The sequence below is a fragment of the Neofelis nebulosa genome, chromosome 7, assembly GCF_028018385.1.
Source record: "Neofelis nebulosa isolate mNeoNeb1 chromosome 7, mNeoNeb1.pri, whole genome shotgun sequence".
Classification (NCBI taxonomy): domain Eukaryota; kingdom Metazoa; phylum Chordata; class Mammalia; order Carnivora; family Felidae; genus Neofelis; species Neofelis nebulosa.
Genome location: NC_080788.1, coordinates 51646335 through 51663539, shown reverse-complemented (window position 1 = coordinate 51663539; position 17205 = coordinate 51646335). Strand labels below are relative to the sequence as shown.

General features: G+C 39.0%; 1 pseudogene; it reads right to left on the bottom strand.

The window, feature by feature from the left end:
* Positions 1–15506: 15506 nt before the first annotated feature.
* LOC131517913 (tubulin alpha-1 chain-like) lies at positions 15507–16950 on the bottom strand (annotated as a pseudogene).
* Positions 16951–17205: the final 255 nt, after the last annotated feature.

The window sequence follows — 17205 nt, the reverse complement described above, 5'->3', positions numbered from 1 at the left end:
GTCAGGGTGGCTTACCTCCTTATGTTCATGGTATTATTTTTTATTATGAGCTTATATTTTGTCAAACTGAATTGATATTTCAAGGGACCTGGGCTGATAATGCATTCCTCAAAGTAAAATTAGTGTTTACTTCTGTCAGATGTTGGGGGCATTAAACTGGGACCACTTACTGAATTTCTTAGCATGTTGTTTCCATAACTAAATACATAATAGAAATTTGAGCTCAGACCTATCTGTCAGCTGGTCTTTGATTAAAAATTCTCAGGAGATACAATGATGTTGATGATGATGATGATGATGATGATATTATTATTAATTGTCATTACTATTACTTTCTATCTAGAAATGTGGTGATGGCAAGTTTCTATATCGTCTCACTTGGTACCAAGCAAATTTTTATCCAGGTATTCAAAGTATACTGGCTTTATGTGGAGTTTTCAGATTCAGCTCCAACTTGGCACTGGTATAAGATAGAGTCTTATCCTCCACATATTACCATTAGCCCCCAAGTTTTACCTTCTGGTTAATGGCATTTGCCATCAGGATAACCTGTACTCATTTAATACTCTGGTTTGTGCAATCTATTCCCTTAACATTATGGCTTCAACTCTCTTTTAGGTATTTTCCTTTTTTAGTGAGCTCAGCAATAGATAAGCATATGTGTTAAAGTTTATACATCATGTAGGGGTTTTATAAAGGGAGGACATCCTAAAATATTCCGTCTAACATACTTCCAAAAGCTGAAGCCTGATTGTTCTGTTCATATATCAACCTACAGATTCATTGTCTCTTCAAATCTAAGGTTATTGATTAGAGGTTTTTTCTTTTTTAAAGTTTCTTATGTCCTCCAAATTATTTTTTCTAGGGGCTATGTCTTACTGTTTATTTTTGTATCTCTCTAACATTCTAAGGGGGGTTCCTCAAATGTCTAGTTACCTTGGCTTCTTTACTTACATTTACTTACATATAACAAAAAATCTGATTGATAATGTGTGTTATATACCAGCAGAACTATTTTATTTAACTGTTGTGTTATAAGTGCAGAACTCACAGTAACAGGGGGAGCCCTAAGAAACCACAAAGAAACCCCTGAAGATATTCTCTTGAAACCCTCTTAAGAGTTTCTTAAGAGGAACCTTCTGACATCTTTGTCTATGGGATAGATGCCTGAATGTCTTAAAGGTGGTCCATGCAAGAGCAGAGGAGGAATTGGAGGTAATGATTCACTGTTCCTTTGACAAACTTTCAGTTAGTTACAGTGTTTCCCGTTCCACATCTTAATCTGGCTCTCATCTCCATTATTCTTGGTGTATTTGAGACTCAACCTTTTTGTGTTTTTGCCAGACCATTGATATCCTTAGCTGTAAATCTCTGTGCTTATCCTAATCTAGGACTTTCTCCTGTGCCATCAGGTACCACTTCTCCATCTGTTTAACTTGTGGAAACATTTTTCTCACTGATGAACTCTCCCATTTTCTTAGTTGTTTAAGATTTTATTTTTTTTTCCTTTATTACTTTGATAGTGAGATTTCTAGAGGAAGAGCAGATAAATTCACAGGGTCAATCCAGTTTGTTTTTTTTTTAAACTAGAATTTCTATATACCTGAATCCTTGTTTTTTGTTTTTCTTTTGCTTTTGTTAACTAGAATTTCTATATACCTGAATCCTGACTGTAATGGTTGGGTAGAGTGTCTTACTCTATTCAGGTGCTGTAACAAAATACCATACACTGGATATGAACAACAGGAATTTATTACTCACAATTCTGGCAGCTGAAGTCCAAGATCAAGGTAATAGCAGATTCAGTGACTAGTAGGGACTTACTTCCTGGTTATAGATGTTGGTCTTCTTACTGCATCATCGTTTGGCAGAATGATGGAAGGAACTAACTCTCTTGGGCCTCTTTCATAAAGGTACTAATTCTGTCCATGAAGGCTTCACCCTCATGAGCTAACTGTCTTTCAAAGGCTTCACCTCTGAATACCATCACTTTGGGGATTAGGTCTTAACATGTGAATTTGGGGCGACACAAATATTAAGTCCATTGCGTACTCTTCCCAGTTCCAGTAGCCATATATATAGCTATATGTGAAAGGATTCTTTAGCTAAGGCATTCTGAAGGTGAGAAGAAAATATGTTGGAAATAGGTGACTTCATACTTTCAAGATAGCTTCCATAACATTTAAGAGTATTAACTCTGAAGTCAGAAAGATCCAGGGTCAAACCCCAGCACTGCCACTTATCCATTTCATTCATTGTGTGTGACCTTAGGTAAGGCACTTTACCTTTCTGAGCTTCACTTTCCTCATGTCTAAAAAGGACAACCCCATACTTACTTCCTAGATTGGATGGAAGAATTAAATAAACATTATGTAATGAACATTGAGTAAAGGCAACTCCTATAATTACTGTAACCTATAATAAGAGCTATATACAGTTTGTTCTACATGGTCATATACAATCTTGTCCCTGATGCTTTATTTCTCAGACATCACTTTTGTGTTTGCTGACTTTAGCTGAGAAATTCATATTGATTTCCATAGGAGGTTCGTTTTCTTTCAGTGCATCCTACAAAATGGCATGTTTTCTACCTCTCTAACCTTAAACTCTCTGTTTATGTGAGTTGGTTACCAGGTCCTCCAAAATATAGTCAGAATTCTTTCATATAACATTGTGATGGAAAAGAGCTGAAAGAGTACAACTTCTTTGAGTCCAACTGAAGATGTATTACCATCATTATGTAGAACCATGATAATTCTTAGTTAACACTTAAGCCTATGAGGTACATGCAGAAGTATTACTCTCATTTAACAATTGAAAAAGTTGAGACACAGAGAAATTAAGTTGTGTACCTTGTCCCTTTAGATTTAAAACTTCACCTTATTCCGGCCCTCACATGGTGGTTGAGGGAATGCCTCCAGTTTAAGTCAGGCTCTTTTTCACCCTGCAGTTTCTAGCCATATTTCCTGTACTTTTGCTTTGTGACTGTGAAGCATTTGCTGAAAACTGGATGGCTCGATAGGAGAGGAGTTTGGGTGGTATACAAGATGTATGCAAATCTCTGAGTGCACAAATAATGATTGATGGAAGATGTTCTAATACGTGAATTAGCTGTAAATGTATTTTTGTGATTCGATTTAGGTTGGAGGATCTAACCTTAGAGGTTCCAGGTAATGAGGCATTAACTTCACTGCTATTTCTTTCAAACTACCACAAAATATAAGCACATGTCAAAAAATGAATCAGATGATGATAGCTGTTTTATGGGTGGTATTTTAAATAATGTCATTATTGCAATTGCAAACCCAAGCAAAATGAATCTGATCATTTTAGTAAAATCCCCAGTGAGCAATAGTATCCATTTAGAGACAAGGCTCACATCTTGGTAGGTTTGTCCACAGCTACTCAAATGGGGCCTAAGTCTGTATAGGTCTTCTTTCCCAGATTGAGGAGGGCTCTTCTGTGTTAGGTGTCTGATTTAGCCATTCAGGGCTAGCTCATAAAGGAAACTGATAAATTTGTCTTTAAGATCTAGAGTAGTCCTATACCTTTTCCCCTAAGAGAGTTGTTAGCTCTGCTATTCCAAGAGTCAACTTAAACTTCTTTTATTATCATCCCTCCTTGACTTCATTTCTAGGGTCTTCCTCTCTGTCCAGTTCTATACAAACTTGTTTCCTGACCTCTCTTCCTTGTTCTGACCTGGTGCTCCCATGGGCTCCTGCTACTAGTAACTATACCCTGGAGACTCCTACTAAAACCTCAGGCAACAGACTTCCCCAACATGGCCCAGCTCAGGAACCCTGCATTGGTCAGGTTCCACATAAGCTCCAACCTTCATTTGTTCTGGTAAGGGGAGCAGGGTGGAAGGACCCTCTTCTTCTCTGTGGCTCAGTATTTAGCTAGCCCCTTCTTCCTTCTCCATACATACCCAGTACCCTCAGAACTGCCATTTTCTTTCAGTTTCACATGACTGATAGCACCAAGCAGTGTTTTGTAAACTTTTTAACCACCAAGGACGCGACTTACTACACCCCCCTCCATAAATACCATGTTTTGAAAGATTTTCAATGTACCATGCTTTATTAATTTATTTTTAGACTTCTTTATTTATCATAAATGCAAATCATATTTTTGTTTTTGTTGTGATAAAAACACTTAACATGACATCTACCTCCTTTAAAATTTTTAAGTGTACAATACAGTTGTTGACTGTAGATAAAATATCGTCAGCAGAGCTCTAAAGCTTATTTATCTTACTTGACTGTTGGTAAGTGACTTCCCATTTCCCCTTCCTCCCAGCTCCCAGAAATTATCACTTCACTTTTTGATTCTATCAATTTGACTATCTGGATACTTCATATAAGTGGAATCAAGTAGTATTTGTCTTTCCATGACTGGTTTATTGTACATAGTGTAATGTCTTCAAGGTCTATCCATGTTGTATATTTTAGAATTTCCTTATTTTTAAAGGCCAAATAGTATTACATTGGGTGTTTATACCACATTTTGTTTATCCATTCATCTGCCAGTGGACATTTAGGTTGTGTCTACATCTTGGGTATTGTGAATAGTATTGCAATGAATGCAGGAGTTCTATATCTCTTCAAGATCCTGCTGCCAGTTCTTTCGAATAAATACCCAGAAGTGGGATTGCACATCCTCACCAACACTTGTCATTTCTTTGTCTTTTTTGATACTAGCTGTTCTGACTGGTATGAGGTAATATATCATTGTGATTTTGATTTGCATTTTCCTGATGATGAGTGATGTGGGGCCTGGTAGTTGTATTTATAATTTTTTGAGGAACCTCCACCCTGTTTTCCGTAGTGGCTGCACCATTTTGCATTCCCATCAACAGTGTGCAATAGCTCTAATTTCTCCATGGCCTCTCAACAGTTGTTGTCTTTTTTTTTTTCTTTTTCTTTTTCTGATACTAACCATCCTGACAGGTGTCAGGTGATATCTCACTGTGGTTTTGATTTGCATTTCCCTGGTGATTAGTTGCCTTGGTGGCATTGTGGTGAGCAGAGCTGCTTTCCAATCAGATTTTATCAGTACAAGATAACCAGGCTTACCACACTGACTTGATAGCATCATTCCAGCCAAAAACAAGGAAACTTAAATTGTAATTACCCTTTGAATCCTTATTAATATCTATATTAGAATCTTTACTCATAAACTGCAACTACTGATTATTGTTTATTCTGTCAGCAGAATTTCATCTGAACAGGGAAAAAAGTTTCAAGCTAGAGAAATAAAACTCAAAAGGGAAAATCAGGCAGTTGATAATGAAAGATGTCTAGGGACATTTGGAACTTCTTGAACATCTGAAATAATTCTTACGAAGTTAGATCTTCAGTTAAACTGAGAGCTAAAATAGAAAGTGCATCTAAGAAAAACATAATGGAAGAAATTTCAGGGAGAGTGTTGGACATAGTAAATGTCAGTAGCATCTCTGGCATGGTCATAGTTATAATGGTATGATTAAACCCAGGTACATGGAAAAGGTGATTAAAGAAGATGGTGCTAATGAATAGAGATTCTGTTTAATTGGTATGGGAAGGTGTGTGTTAGGTAATTCTAATATGCAGCCAGAGTTGAAAAACCACTGCCTGTAATTGGTCTTCAGGCCATTGGCTCTAAACTGTAAAGTACATCAGAATCACCTGGAGGGCTTATTAGACCACAAATTATCCCACCCCAGAGTTTCTGATTTAGCATGACTCAGGTAGGGACTAACCATGCATTTCCAGCAGGCTCCCAGGCAACGTTGATGCTACTGATCTGGGAACCACACCTTGAGAATCTAAGGTAGTGATTTCCCTACCGTCTCCCTCTAGACTGCAAGCCCTGTGAAGGATACGGGCCTTGTCTTGGCCAATTGGTAATACTATGTCTGGCACATACTGAACATTTAAGAGATACTGTATTATAGATTAACACATTAAATTTCTGATAGAAATCAGTGTTACATAAGTTTGAGGGTGGCAAACCTAAGTCCCAAAGTTCAGTTATTCCCATGATGGCTCCAACCTGAAGTTTCTACTCCTGCAAGGCCAATTGCTGTGCTGCCATCACCCCCACTAAGGTTTTCAGGCTGAATCTCCTTGCTCAAGGACTCAGCCCAAAAGCCTATAAGCTCATCTGTTTTCATCAACTGCACTGTACTCTTCAATTTTAAGGCATCGAAGATACCTCTCTGTGCACTAGTATGTTGTTTTTTCCTAAACACTTACTTCAGGCAAATTACTCATACCTTAGATATTTATTGATTAGTTGGAAAATGATGTTTTACAACATATTAATGATGAAAAAAATTATCCTGATTTAAAAAATAAAGTTTTGCAGACTAATGGCTATCATAAACATTTCTGCTTTCCTCTTTATCAGTTTTAATAAACACATTTTTTAGGAGTTAGATCTTTATTTAGCAAAGCATTGCTAACCTTGTAGCATCTGTGTCCTTTGTTCAGGAAACACATGGATGAGCAAGATTCAGCTGTGGCCCTCCAAAGGCCCACAGGCCACTGAGCCAAAGGCAGCTTGGAGAGGGCCAGAGGTGGTTATCAGTCCCCTGTGTAGTCCAGAGCAGCATGAAGGAGAAGCCACGGCCCAGTTCAAGAGAAAGGTGGGGCCAGACAGTGGATGTAGTGCCAACCCTTAGAAAGGAGACATTTTTATTCCTCACTTGGTAAATCCTTCTGAGGCTGCTTTTAATAAGGAAAAAAGAAATGATGAGTAATCATCATTGGGACCCAAATGATGAGTAAGTCCCATTTCAGAAATACAGGGAACTAATAGGTTTCTTTGGTAAAATTAACTATGGGTTATAAGAGAGCGAAAGTGAGATTCTGGGATCTGTGGGAATTTTTTTTGGTTAGTTTTGGTGCGCGTATCCCCTACCTCCAACTACCACACAAACCAATGCTCCACCCCCTGCCTATATGCAAACACACACCCACCAAATTTTTTATAATTTTTTAAGTGGATCCTTTGTTTGCTCTGCTGTATGCCCCGTACCAGCCATTCTGATTCCCTGGCAGACAATAAGGATAAGGAAGCAATTACACTCTTGAAAAAGCACATTTATGAACACTTTACATGTCCATTCAAGCCCTTTCCCATAGCATGTCTTGCCTGTGGCTGCCTCTAGTTAGGAAGGCCATTTTAAAGCCATTATATGTGTGTATGTGTGTGTGTGTGTGCATATGTGTACAATTACAGCTTCAGAGAGCATTTATACATTTAGAATCCTTTCTTATCTTTGCCTTCTGTTAAAACAAAGATTATAATACTTAAAGTGTGGGGTATTACTTTCAAAAAAAGATTTATCCGACCCCCAAATATAACTCCTTCGGTTTTCATGGCTTGCAGAGAATACATTCTCTTGTAAAACAAGTTCTTTTAAAAAACCTCATTGATTTTTAGATGGGCTTTGTGGTTAGGGTGTGCACATTGATTTCTATTCAGGAATACCTCTGGAGTTCTCTTTAGATGGGGCAGTGTGCTTGTTTTACTACAGAGCTATGGTGAGATAATTTTAATCTAAAAAGGATATTTTTTTCTTTACTATTGAGCATATTTTCAAGTTTGATTTTCTGAATCATTTTTAATCTTAAATGAAAGAAAGATGTGCATTTCTACTCTTTTCTTGATTTTCAGGCTATTTTTTTGCACATCTTTTTCTCATCAGAAATTGTACTTGAGAAGAGGCACTTTTTTTTTTCTTGCTTGTCTATGTCGGTAGAACTTCTCTATTTTTTTCTGTACATCTGTAGTATCTTTGTAGAGGCCTGATTAGGGCCTGGCTTTCATCCTCCAAAACATTCCACTTTAAAATAATTGTCCACTTGCCCTTTGGACAAAATCATGGACTACAATATTCATAGTTTAAAATGTTAATTCAACTCAAGAACAAGATAAGTGAAAGGACAAAAACACAAGATGAACAGAGACATTATTTTACACATTTTGTCTGAAATAGTACAAAGAGGGAGGATAATTATATCTCTGTCCAAGAGTTATTATGAGGATTAAATTAATTCATACTCATAAAGCAGTTATAAAGGTCTGACTCTATATGTGCTCAATAACTGTTAGCTATTATTATTATCTGAAAAAACAAAACATGGGATTTAGAATAACATTTATACCCAGTATTTTGAGGTAGAGGAATATGGTCAAGGATTATAAATACTCAATTTTACATTTATTTTAAATTCCCCAGTCCCTTGCCTTTTAATTTTCCATCATGCTGGATAGCAGTCAATATGTTTTCCACATTGAAAAGAAAAAGCCTCTCCCTGGTGACCTCTAAGGCATACACAAAACAAGTAATTAAATAATAGTAACAACAACAACAACAACAACAACATCAAAATCCTTTCTTGAGGCCATCCTTCTCTAAATCTGGGTTTGTTGTTGACCAGCCATTGGTTCATCATTAAGAGGGCTCTGGGTTTGGGGCTACATAAGGAGCTCTCCCTCCAACAATATGACTCTCTGCTAATTGGAATGAGAAGTTAATCTCTCTCAAACTGAACCCAGCTGAGTCTCTGAGAGCAGTGATGTATTTAAAAGATGCCTGGCAGTCCAGGGCATGTGGCACTAACCGGATTTAGCTCATTAGCAAATCCACAAGGCCCTGCTGACACTGCACCCAGAATAAAATACATGAGGCTGGCCCGTGCCCTGTGGGCACCTACAGCATGACTACATAATAAAAAGGCATTTATTAATAATCTCATTGGTCACACAATACAAAGGAAGGCAACGAGAAGTCAAATGCTGTCATTTGTCGTGACTAGAGAAGCATAATTAAAATAAGTGTCATGTGATTAACCTTTGTAAAATTAATCTGCTGTGAAAAAAAGACACAAAAACAAGGAAGATAGGCTCTTAAAGTTAATTTAATACAACAGGCAGCTGTTGTGTACACTTGGTTCAAATTCCGTGTGTTTGTGAAATATTAGTGCCATTGATAGCAAAGAGCAATTAGAAAATTTAACAAGTGGAATGTCTGTTATTAAAGACAACAGAAGGCCACAGAATGAGTGTGTGTAGTGGTAAAGAGAGTAGGATTTTGGTGTCATTCCTCTGGGTGTGAATGCAAGTTCTTCCATCTACCAGCTATGTATTCTTGGCCAATTTTCTCAACCTTTTAGTAATTCAGTTTCCACATCTATAAAATGGGGATATGAATATCTCATGTGGTTTTTTGATGCCTAAATAAGATCATATATGTAAAGCTTTCAGCATAGAGTTAGGCACATTGTTAAGTGCTCAAAAAATATTAGCGATGATAGAAAGTACTTCAGTCCTTGATATGCAAAAAGTAGTTGGCTCTGCATAGGAAACACATGAAGTGCACCCTCAGCGTTGTGATCTGTGATCCTCAGTGCTGGTCCATGGAGTTATTTTCAGGGTTTTGCTGACAGTGATCTTAACTTGTGATTTAATGTCAAGAGTGGCACATTGGTAATCCTGAAGGAATATTATAGGCTATGGCAAAACATGTTTCCTGAATGTTAGAGAATAATATTTGTACATTTGGTCTAGCCCCAGAATACTCAACTCAAGTCCTACAGGGGTCAGGCAGTAACTGAACCAGTCAGGAAGTGGTGGGGGATGCTGAGAAATCAGCAGTTACTCTCCAGTCGAGGCAGCCGCCACTTGGATAAAGCCACCTTTTGCCATATGAAAAGGCAAGTCCAATGTTGCCATTTTTTCCAGTTTTTACAAGGGATGTTAGAAATACTGATTTTCATGGGAAATGTTCCATTTTTAAGAACACTCTGTTGGTCACATCCAGACCATCCAGGACTGGGAGTAAGGTGAGGCAAGTGAGGTACTGGTCTCAGATGCAGCATTTAAGGGGGTGATCAAAACTCAGAAGCGATCAAGGTAAGTAATATCCTTTCTTAACATAAGTAATATCTTTTTTTTAAGTTTGTTTGTTTGTTTGTTTGTTTGTTTGTTTTGAGAAAGACAGAGACAGTATGAGCAGGGGAGGGGCAGAGAGAGGGGAGACAGAATCCTAAGCAGGTTCTGCACTGCCAGCACAGAGCCTGACTTGGGGCTTGAACTCATGAACCATGAGATCATGATGTGAGCCAAAACTGAGCAGGATGCTTAACCGACTGAGCCACCCAGGTGCCCTAAGATAAGTAATATCTTAATGCATTATTTTAAAAATAAAAATTAAAACAAAAAATCCATGATGAAGAAAATATTGAAATCTTAAATTAAGACATGATCAGTATTGCTTATTTTTCCTTCCACCTCAGGCTCCAACATAGCTCTGAGCGGCACTGCCTTTAGCAGCTGTCTGGATTCTAACACAGTGCTGGCACCTACTGCCAGGCTTATTGCCAGCTTTGCACTGGACCAATTTATGGAACAACCAGGATACTGCCCCAAATAAAATGATTGTATAATTTATCAATTAGTGTTAAGATAATTCCATCTTTATACAACAAAATTTCACTAACATCAACTAAGGAGGAACTGATGAGAAGCCAGAATTAATCTATTTGCAAATAAAAAGGTTGCCTTGCTTTCTGATACAGTTATCCAAAAAACACTCTGCTAGCAAAATGGTTTAGAATAGATACCCCACTTTTATGAACAGAAGAGATTTAAAAATAGGCTGTAAGATAGGCATTCTTGAGCCAAAGCCTCTTTGAGGTCATATGTAACATTTGGAACATGTTTTGCTTCTCACCTTTCATCATATCCTTATGAAGCCTGGGACTCCCAGATGACCAGGAATTATCATAATAGAGCATGAAGGTGAGAACACAGGCTTTGATGCCAGCCAGACCTGGGTTTAAATGCTGATTCTCCCCTACTGTGATACCTTGGACACATGAAATAACATCTTTATCAGTTTCCTTATCTGTAAAGTAGGACCATTTCATAAGTTTGTCGTTGAGATCAAAGTCAATAATATGTCACATTATCTCTTGACTCTTGGTCTGGCCACAGACATGTGGCATATTGGCAGTTGTTACTATCATTTAGCATATTCACTCCAAATCATTCCCTGCCAACATACCTAAAAACACATAATTAATTTAAGTAGGTTAAATGTGTTCTTTAACTATGCTGTCAATTTGCTTATTCATCTTTTCTTCAAAAATAGCACACAATTCAGCTCAGTTTGGATGGAATTAGCACAAATCCTGGATTTAATGAGGTCTAGATTAGAAAAATTTAACTGTACATGATTTAGCAAGCTTTTCCCCCTTTAAATTACAAAGACATAAATAGCTTTAAAAGAAACAATAAACTCTAAAAATAGATGACTGCAGTCTTACTGCACATTTTGAAAGGAGAATGACCAGTCAGTGGTACAACCTAACAGATGACCATAGTGCCGTGGGATCTAGCCCAATAGAATTAACAACAGAAATCAGCTTTGGCAGCCAGGGTTTGGTTTTTTGGTTTTTGTTCTTTTTTGTGTTTTGGGTTTCTTTTTTCTTTTCTTTTTCTTTTTCTTTTCTTTTTTTTTTTTTTCTTTTTCTTTTTTTTTTTTTTTTTGGTGTTAAGCTTTGCAATGATGTTCTTGATGTCTCTATAAATGTGTGTGCTCCCGAGGTTAGAAATGACATCATAACTCAGTGGCTCTGGGTTCAAATCCCATCTCTGCTGCAGATTTGCAGAGTGACTGGGGGCAAGTTCAATTAACTTATCTGAGCTTTAGTTTCACTCGTTGTACATCATTTCACACAGCGCTTTCCACTGGTACCCTGTCATGTGCATTTAAGAAAAATGTGAAATCTTGCATAGCTTTGCTGTCCTCTGCAATACATCTTTATTTTATGTTCTTTTTTCCTCCTAACTATTCTTCTAAGAAGCTGCTAGAATTTCTCATTTAATCAGGAAGCCGTTTTTTATCATCAATGAAAAATGTAAAAAACTCTATCAGTTAAAATTGGATATTTATGTCAGGTTCATCTCATTAGAACTTAACTCTATTTTATTAATACGAAGAAATGTCACCCTTTTAACTCATGAAATGCATCCATAATAGGGCTATACTTTTAAAGGCACATCATCACAAATAGCCATATGCGAAATGCCCTTTCCAAGTACATGCAAATTCCTCAACTGCAGTCTCTCTCTCCCCTCTTCTATGCATCCCTAACCCAAGTGAAAATTACTATTTACTAGAGAAGGCCATGTTTCATTATAGAGAAAAACAATTTTGATTGCTTCCCCACCTTAGAAAAATATTCCTGAATTAGCCTCTCACATAGGTATACTTTAAGGGTGTCATAAAACCTTTACTTTAAATCATTCAGTGCCACAGATGGCCTTGAAAATGTGTTGGAAAGGAGCAGGGGATGTAGAAACACATTTGAAACCAGGTAATTTTGAGGCTGTTCAGTCTCCACTAACTGTTTTCTCTGCTGCTCTCCTCCACCACACTACCAAGTCTGTGACTGGAGGTGCCCAAATAAAGGCTTTTAAAACATCCCCCAAGTCTGGTTGGGAAGGCCCATCCTTTCTTCCTTGTGGCAGCATCTTCAAGAAAACGTTGCAGTAGCAAACAGTAGAGTCTTCAAAAGAAATCACTGAATAGATCATGTGTCTGGAGCTGACCACTCAGCTTTACATTACAGCATCTGCTGGTTTAGCAACAAACCACCGTGAACACAAGGTGGTTTTTCATCTTCTCTTCTCTCTCTTTTTCTCCTCCCTCTCTCCCTTTTTTCCTCTCCTTGTCTCCTTCTCCCTTTCCTCCCTTGCTTCCTTTCCTTCTTTTTCCACCCATCTATTAGTTTATTCAAAAAACATTTATTTAAGGTTTGGTATTGCTGAGTAAAGTATTAGGTTCTGGGAATAAAAAATGAATGCCCTTAGGGAGCCTCCAGTTAAGTGGTAGGAGGTCTTTATGTGTTAAATAATCCTAACAGTGGGAAGATGTGTAATGAAGCTGAAAGGTGTAGGCTCACCTCTGCTTACCGGAGTCAGGGAACAGAGACGCAACTTTGCAGTGGCTTGTGGAAGAGCAGTCATGTACTCAGCAGGCAAATGTGGACATTCCAGGCAACTCGGCGCATGACAGTACTGAGGCAGCGTTGTGCACTGGGACCACTCTAAGTGGGTGGTTTAGAGGAACCTGGATGTGGGGACAGGTTAGCCAAGGACAGATGAAGGAAGACTACCCAAAAAAATTTCACAGATATCTTTGGATCCTTATTGTAGGTCAGACACTGTTCTTGGTACCTGGGACACAGTCTACACTCAGGAAGCTCATATTATTTGATGAAAAGACAGACAATAAAGAAGCAAGCAGCTCTAATCTGTCAGACCCTGATAAATGCTATTAAAAAAATAAAACAAGGTAATAGGATTGAATAGGACAGAGACCAATGGGAGCATTCTCCTTCAGATAGGACAGGCAGGGAAGCCCTCTCTTAAGGGCTTCAAAAGAGTATGTACTTTTCAGATTTAGTACTTTTGAGGTGATACCAGGACATCTATACTTATAAAAACCATCCCAAGACTCTGATGTGCAGCTGGGGTAAAGCAGCCTTACCCTAGGCAGTGGGGGCCACTGGAACAATTTACATGAGAAGGGAGGCCTGGCTTGGCATGTGCCCTGTAGTTAGCTTACAGTGAGGAGCACTGGGAGCTATGGAGAATGCAGCTTGGACGTTTTGACTGAAGGCAGGGAGGCCTGTTGGGAGACTACTAGGTTATGAGGGATTGCTGACAGGTGGAATTATATCTATGGGCTTCTGCCTGAACAGGTAGAAAAAGACTTGGGCTGAATTGGTATCAAAGGAGCTCAAAACTTAGGACCCAATGTAGGAATTAAGAACTACAATGAGTTGTGGTGCTAAACTCTAGGCCAGCCAGCTACCACCTTGGATAGCTTTCCCAGAAAACCCTCACCCAAATATGGAATTCATTTTTGCTTTGCATAAAACTAAAATGTTCTAATCCAGGGTTCAGAAAACTTGTAAAAGAAAAAAGAAGTAAGTATTTTCTGTTTTGTAGGTCATACAGTCTCTGTCACAACTCTTCAACTCTCATCTTAGCTCAAAAGCAGCCATAGACAATATGTAAATGAAGGGGTGTGGTTGTGATCCAAGCCACACCCACTGTGACATGGTTTATAAAAGCAGGCAGTTGGCTGGTTTGACCCATGGGTGATAGTTTCCTACTCCCTGAGTTATTAGTCTTTTTGTGAGATTCTTTGGGTTGTGGCTGTTGGCTCTAATGGAAGGAGGCTGATGAGTATTTTACCTTCTTGTAAATGTAAATGAGGATTTCTTATTTTTATTAAGCAGCAAGTTTAGACTCTATTTCTAGCTCTGCAGGTCTTGGTTTTGTGCTTTATTGGCTAGTGGAATTGTCATACACCATAATCACTTACGGCGATAATATAACAAATGTTAAGAACAGCTGCAGAGATCAGCAGACCTGGATTTAAAATGTTCATCTACTGTCTAGAGTGACTTTACCTTTCAGAGCCTCAGTTTCCTCTTTATTAAATTGTAAGTGTTGGACTAGATGACTTTTAAGACTCTATCTGGCACTAATAGTCTATTTCTGTGTGCGTTGTTCATTAGCTGGAATGCTAGTGATATTTGATAAATAGATTCCCAAATAGAAGAGGCACAAGTCAACCAGGTGATAAATGACACAAGTCTAGAAGAAGGGATTGGCATCATGGATGGAGACGCCAGCACACAGATGACATATGTTTATGGTATGATGCCAAGCACACTATTAAAATGAAATAAATGAGTGAGGTTGTCAATGTGAATGGCAATTAGATGGATATGGGTACTACGGGATAGGAAAGAGTAGAAGATGATCATAAAACTTTGAGTCTGAAGGACAAAGGCCTTGGCCATACTCGGCTTGGATGAAGGATAGGGAATAAATGGAGGCAGACCCCAAAATGGTGACTTAAAATAAATCATAAAGTCAGGGTTGAAGGAGTCCAGCTGAGAATCCTTTAAATATGGGCACATCCACTACCTGCAATTGACCTCTACTTTGCCCCACCCATTCCATCAGGTATATAACTTCCAGACAAATATTCCCCAGCCCATAGCTTTCAACCTGTTAGTTGACTGCTCAAGAAACCATGGCTCCTTATCACCTGTCTCCTTATACCAGCATTCTAGATCACTGATAATTTGGCCCGTCTGAACTTTTAAGTCCTATGCTTGTCTTAAACCTCTGTACAAATCCTATACCCCCGCATTCTGGCATCTCATTGACCCCTGAGCACACCTGGGCTTTTTCACCTCCATGTCTATCTTGAATCACATGCTTTTCTTTTTATTTGCTATTTATTTTTATTTTTTTAAGATAGGGAATACTTTATTCAAACCCATAAGAGAAATGGACAGCTTGAATCTGTAACAAAGTGTCATGTTTTAAAGCATAGGTCAGTAATTGTATGTGAGAATATATACTTCTGTGTACAAATTAACTGATCAGACCACAGCTTTTCAATGTTTAAAACAGAATAAGCTTCCTTATAAAAGCAGTACCTTTGTGACATTTTTAACTTTAGGATTCTTCTTCTTCATCTCTCCTTCAACAGAATCTACACCAACCTCCTCATAATCCTTCTCAAGTGCAGCCATTTCCTCCTCGCCTTAGAAGACTCTCCTTCCTCTATTAGCTCACCCACATACCAGTGAAAAAAGGCACGCTTGGCATATATCAGGTCAAACTTGTGTTCCAAGTGAGCCCAGGCCTCAGCAATGGATGTGGTTTTGCTCAGTATGCACACAACTCACTCACTATACTTTGGCCAGGTCCCCACAAGGTACCACAGTGGAAAGCTGGTAATTAATGCCAACTTTTAAGTGAATGGGGCACCAGTCCACAAAGTGGATGGCACACTTGCCCTTGGTGGTGGCAATGGCAGCATGACATCTTTGGGAACTACCTTGCCATGGTACAATAGGCAGCAAGCCATGGATTTACCATGGCAAGGGTCACATTTTACCATCTGATTGGCTGGCTCAAAGCATGCATTTGTGATCTCTGCAATTGAAAGCTGTTCATGGTAGGCTTTCTCAGCAGAAATGACAGGGGCATATGTGGCTAGAGAGAAGTAGATGCAGGGTAGGGCACCAGCTTTATCTGGATTTCTGGCAGGTCAACATTTAGGGCTCCATCAACTCTGAGGGAAGAAGAGATGGAGGACAGAATTCGACCTATCAACCTATTCAGATCAGTGTAGGTTGGGAGTTCAATATTGAGGTTTCTATGGCAGATGTCATGGATGGCCTCATTGTCTACAAGGAAGGCACAATCAGAGTGCTCCAGGGTAGTGTGGGGAGTGAGGACGGAGTTGTAGGGCTTAACAGCTATGGAAACAAGGCAGGCTGGGTAAATGGAGAACTCGAGCTTGGACTTCTTGTCATAATCGACAGAGAGACGTTCCATTAGCAGGGAGGTGAACCTAGTACCAGTTCCTCTCCAAAACTATGGAAAAAATAGGTAGCCCTGAAGACTTGTGTGCTGATCAGCAAGTTTCTAAATTTGGTCTAAAACAAGGTCAGTGATCTCCTTGCCAATGGTGAAGTGCCCTTAGGCATAGTTATTGGTAGCGTCTTCTTTGCCTGTGATGAGCTGTTCAGGGTGGAAGAGCTGGTGGTAGGTGACAGTGTAGACTTATTAATGACTGTGGGTTCCAGATCAACAAACACTTCCCTGGGCACATGCTTGCCAGGACTTCTTCTCATTGGAGGAGGTGTTGAAAGGGTCATCTCCTCCCCCAGAGGTTTTGTCACTTGGCACCTGACCATCAGGCTGGATGCCATGTTCCAGGCAATATAGAGGTCTCAGCAGATATTGCCAATTTGGACATGCCTGGCCAACATGGATGGCGATGCATTCACGTATGGTTGCTACTTTGCAGCTGCCAGGCAGATGGCAGAGAGGAAAAGGAGAGTCGTTGCTTTTCATAGCACAGCACAACTCTTAGGTGGTTGATGTAAGAGAACCTGCCTACTTTCTCCCTTTTTAAAATGCATCTGAAACCCCTGTCATCAAATCTCACTATAAGTCTGAACTTTTGACGCTACCAAGTCCACAGTGTCTTTGTTCCTCCCCAAACTTCCCAACACCTAATGCCTGTGGCCATGTATTCGGTGTTTTTCACATGCTGTGTGATGCCAGCACTTTACATCTGTGGCATGTCTCCTTTACATAAATGTGTCA